The sequence below is a fragment of the Myotis yumanensis genome, unplaced genomic scaffold (genome assembly GCF_028538775.1).
Source record: "Myotis yumanensis isolate MYYU_CA2020_CCGP unplaced genomic scaffold, mMyoYum1.0.hap1 SCAF_6, whole genome shotgun sequence".
NCBI classification, from domain to species: domain Eukaryota; kingdom Metazoa; phylum Chordata; class Mammalia; order Chiroptera; family Vespertilionidae; genus Myotis; species Myotis yumanensis.
In genome coordinates this window covers 7,864,216-7,869,764 of record NW_027223757.1, presented here as the reverse complement: position 1 = coordinate 7,869,764, position 5,549 = coordinate 7,864,216, and the positions used below count along the sequence as shown (strand labels likewise).

General features: G+C 40.3%; 1 pseudogene; it reads left to right on the top strand.

Annotated features, from left to right (window-relative positions):
- The first annotated feature begins 2,823 nt into the window (after positions 1-2,823).
- On the top strand, positions 2,824-5,549 carry LOC139012810 (mitotic checkpoint protein BUB3 pseudogene; annotated as a pseudogene).

Sequence of the window (5,549 nt, the reverse complement as noted above, 5' to 3'; positions counted from 1 at the left end):
CACCCCTCTGACACTCAGTTAAAGGGTTTACTGATAAAAATCCTCACCTGGGGAAACAACCTTTCTTCTCCTAGCCAGGTTCCTTCCCCTATTGTCCTCTTACATCTGCATTTATCCTATTTGATCTTAATCCCATCCATTCCATTCCAAAGGCTAGGGCATTTCTCATCTCATTTCAAGGTTACTTGAAACATCCCTGCAGAGACTGCCTCAAGCAGCCAGGGTGGATCGGCTTCCAGCATTAGTGTTAGTGTTAGGGTTAGGGTTAAGTTAAGGCTAGGGGTAGTGGTAGGGGTAGGGTTAAGGTTAGGTCTGAGTGACCTTTGAAAGAGGTGATATGAGGGCACACTCTGTGAATGGGGCTTCCAGGAGCTGCCAGTCAGGTTAAACGGTGACTATTCCTTGGGCATGATGGCTTTTTGAGAAGCTCTAAAGTGACAAAGACTCTCTTCTTGACCAAACTCCACTCTAGCCCCCCTGAAGTCTTTTCTCAAATAGGCCCTAACTTCTCAGCCTCCATGTTTGTCTCTGCATTACTCACTTTTAGCAAGAGTCCTGCTAAGTTTAACTATAATACTCCATCCTTGCTATCTGATGACTCTTTTTTTAAAAAGTATATATTTTTATTGATTTCAGAGAGGAAGGGGGAGGGAGAGAGAGAAACAAACATCAATGGTGAGAGAGAATCATTGACTGGCTGCCTCCTGCATGCCCTCCAGTGCGGATGGAGGCCACAACCCAGGCATGTGCCCTGACCTGGAATTAAATCATGACCTCCCTTCATAGGTCAACACTCAACCACTGAGCCACACCAGTCAGGCACTATCTGATAACTCTTTTTTTTAAAATATATTGATTTTTTAGAGAGAGGAAGGGAGAGGAATAGAGAGTTAGAAACATTGATGAGAGAGAAACATCGATTCAACTGCCTCCTGCACACTCCCTACTAGGGATATGCCCGCAACCAAGGTACATGCCCTTGACCGAAATCGAACCCGGGACCCTTCAGTCCGCAGGCCGACGCTCTATCCACTGAGCCAAACCAGTTAGGGCTATCTGATAACTCTTGATATCTAATCAGGTTCCTTATCCTCCACCATCTTCCCAGGTGATGTCTGATCTCCCTGGCCTGCCTTTGGTAAGAATCATGTTAGACCAATTTAGTCAGAATCCCTCTTTACCTCTGATGCTTCCTGTTAGTCATCATCCCTCAATTGAGCCTCACTCTATTTGAGTCTTTGGCTATAAATTCTCACTTTTCCTTATTGTATTCAGAATTGAAACAGTTTCTACACTGAGGATTGTTTTCCCCTACTGTAATTGTTTTTCTCAGTAAACTATCACTGAGGATTGTTTTCCCCTACTGTAATTGTTTTTCTCAGTAAACTATGTTTTTATCACTCTAATTACTGTCTAGCTCAGTGGTCGGCAAACTGCGACAGCTTGAGTGTGGCTCTTCCACAAAATACCATGTGTGAGCGTGCACATACAGTGCGATTGAAACTTCGTGGCCACACTCAAGGGGCCAAAGAGCCGCATGTGGCTCTCGAGCCGCAGTTTGCCGACCACTGGTCTAGCTGGTGTGTGTGTGTGTGTGTGTGTGTGTGTGTGTGTGTGTGTGTGTGTTTCAACAAAACTCATTTTGACTCCTCCAGTGACTGTCAGACTGTTGGTTTTCACAGAGACTGGCTTTGCAGGGCTGCTGATTTTCAAACTACCACAGAGCTGCCAAGAACAACTAAGAATGGGCAAGTTAAAATGCCACAGGGCCCGTTGTCCTTATCAAGATTCTGTTGTTTTTCTTGAACAAATGCTCCTGGGTTGTTACAAATCCTTGGTTAATTTCCAGAGTACTGAAAATGTCAGATATATTTTTTTTTTGCCAGGGTTCTCATTGTCTTTATGAAGGAGAACATTTCCAGAGGTTCTTATTCCATCGTTCCGGCAGGGCTTCTGCTGATTGATATCTTGGTGTTTCGATAATCATGCTATAAACATCTACCGGCATAAAGTGCATCGTTCCTAAAAATTAGAATCTGAGAGCCCATCAGTTCTCCACTAGAATACGGTAGTGATTTCTCCTGGTTGTACTTTTCTTGTGATGTAAATGACAGGCAGGAGTGAAGATTATCCTTTAGAACAGTAGTTCCCAAACTTATTTGGCCTACCGCCCCCTTTCCAGAAAAAATATTACTCAGCGCCCCCTGGAAATTAATTTTTTTTAAATTTTAATAGCAATTAAACAGAAAGATATATGTATTAATGTTTCTACCTTTTTCGTAAAACATAGTAAAGAAAGGTGTAAATTAGAAACATTGAAGTTTGAAATTATGAAACTATTTATTGAACTCAGAATAGAAAGGTAATACAAAAAAAGTTAAAACAAATGCACCTGTGGCCATCACCGCCCCCCTGGATCGCTGCAGCGCCCACCAGGGGGCGGTAGCGCCCACTTTGGGAATCACTGCTTTAGAAGGAATTAAGTGACTTTAATGGCTTACCCTTCCTCAACCATGCACCTCTCATGAAACCAGAAAGTGTAATACCTACTGATGGGTTAAAAAAAAACTCCCACATTATATCTCAAGTTAAAAATCTGGATCATATATTCCAAAGCTTTCAGTATTCCAACTCTCCAGAATAAATCCCCCACTTCATTAAATCTGTTTCTTCTGGACAAGTGTAATTTATTATTCAAATCCCTTCCATAAAGGTCTTGGAGTGGAGAGATGCTCATGTGTGATACCCATCAAGATTAGATGTGTTGCTTGACATAATTTCAGTCTTTATTTAGACACTTCCATTTGCCTGAGTGGTATAGAAATGAGACATGGTTCTGCGTGTCGTGACTTTTTTGACCTCTGCCTTACCCCTAAATACATGCTTTTCCACAGTGTATTCCTCACTGAAATTCTCATTAAAGGAGACACTTCAGTAACATTTCCCACATGCTTTGACATTTTTGAGGAAAAAAAAAGTTTTATTCTATTAGGTCAATTCCACCTCAAGGTATTTGCATAAGTGGTGTGGGTCTGGCCTTTGACAGTATGTTCCTGTGTAATCTTTGATTGCTCACTCAGGCATACTGTAGACACACAGTCTCGTTGAATACTGTGCTATCTTTACCAAATCAAATCTGGAAAGTTCACTTGCAATTTAATGTACTGTTTTTGAGACATCTTGACATTTTGACTTTATAAGTGTAAACTGAAAACTGGATTTACTGGAAATTTGTTTTTAAAAATAAAACAACATTTGCCAGATCCCTGATCTACAGATGCTTTATACAATTAGGCGATGCTTATGAGGTAATGCTGCCGAAAGAACATCTTTAAAAAGAAATTTATCTCTAATATTTCTAAAGCATATAAAAGACTATCACTATGTTCAACAGGAACAGAAAATTATACAAAGAACAGCGTAAATTAGCATAGAATCCAGTTTTCTAAAAGGGAGACAGAGAACATAATCAAATGCTAAAAATGTAGCAATGTTTATCATTGTTGAAAGAACCAGAAGAGCTTTTCTTTCTTTCAAAGGTATAAATATTGTAAATAAGTAAGCTTTTAGGTACAGTGGGCCCATATTTAAAAACCAGTTCATATTATTTTTAATTAATAGAACCTTTGGATATTTCATAACAAATAACATTTTATTTTATAAAAATATTGAAAGTTGAAATTTTCCTGGAAGATAATTTTTATTAATGATTTAAATAGTCTATGATTAACTCTTGCTACTAAATGGGATCATGGTATGATATATTCCAACACTTTATTTTTACTAATCATTTAGCTATACCCATGCATGTTGGCATTCAGAGGTAAACACCATGGCTAAATAGAGGTAAAGAGGAACTTTGAGTATGCTTACTTCATACATGTTAAGGTTAAGAAGTTTTGACAGTTATAAAACTATTTTGGGGGATAGGATAACTGGAAATTTGAGGGTAGACTAGGTATTAACTATTGGGAGAGTATTATGAATTCTGCTAGATGTGAAAAATGTTATTGTGATTATGTAAAAACAGGTGTTTACTTTTCAGAGATGCATACTAAAACCTGCAGAGGAGAGCTATTCTAATTTCTGAGGGAAGCAAGGAGGCAGCCAGAGTGGCAAAGTTGCTTTTGAGAGGAGTCCAAGGTGAGTGGTTCTAATGAGTTAAAAATGAGGCAGCCACCAGAGGATGGATCTCTTCAGTGAAGTTGAACCCTAACACCAGTTCCTGTTGGTCTTCTCCTGGGACACATCCATGGAAACCACAGTGTCCTGGCCAACTACATGTGGCTCAGGACCAGCACACCAATGCTGCCCTGAATAGTTCATTCTACAACTGAACACAGGCCTGGAGCAGGGCATTAGACCATCCATTGAAAATACATGATTGGGCCCTGTCAGTGTGGCTCAGTGGTTGTGCATCAATCTATGAACTGGGAAGTCACCGTTCGATTCCCAGTCGAGCCATATGCTCAGATTGCAGGCTTGATCCCCAGTGTGGGGCATGCAGGAGGCAGCTGATCAATGATTGTCTCTCATCATTGATGTTTTTTTTTCTCTCTCTCTGAAATCAATAAAATTATATATTTTATAAAAAGAAACTACATGATTGAACATGGATCAAGAATATGTGGTGCTGGGTGGAAATGGTTAATGGATTAAGAAAAAAAACCTCATAGACACAGACAACAGTATGGTGATTACCAGAGGGAAGGGGGAAGGGTGGGTGGAGGTATAAGAGGATAAAGAGGAGATAAATGGTGATGGAAGGAGACTTCATTTTGGGTGATGAACACATAATATAATATAAAGATGATGTACTATAGAGTTATACACTTGAAACCTATAAATTTATTAACCAATATCACCCCAATAAGTTCAATAAAAAAATGTAAAAAAGAATCTTGTTGAAATCCATGGTGCTCCTGTCAGATGTGATGAATACTGTTCAGAAGTGAATGTGACAGTTACTGAAAGTTGGGATCAGACAGCTAAATTGTGGGTTCCCAGACTCCTTGTAATGCCAGGACCTGGTCTCAGCCTGAAAAGGTATCCCATACCCTCTCAGCATCTGGCAGCCTGCAGTTTTAATGGAGGACTTAAGGAACATGGGCTACTTGCAGCAGCTCTGGGGTCAAAGCTACAATTCCGGAATGGCTGCATATGACATTTCCAAAGCAGTACACTAAGTTCTGTTGAAGGCCAAGTGGCATTTGAGTGCTTGGACCCAAGCCCAGAGGGACAGAAAAAAGGAGTATGGCTTCCAGACTAAAAGACAATAAGCAGATTTACCCAGTCAATGCCATTTTGCCACAATGCATCTGCCACAGGTGGTTCTGATGGATTTGTAAATATTTAGGATCTATTAAAATAAAAAGCGACTGTGCCAGTTTCATCCATACCTCCCCAGCATCACATCACTTGCCTGCAGGAATGATGGGACTGCGCTTGCAACAGCGTCATCATATGTGTTTGAAATGGCTGACAGGGAACGTCCTGAAGACGGGAGCATTATTTGCCAAGTGACAGATGCAAAAACAAAGTCCATCTAA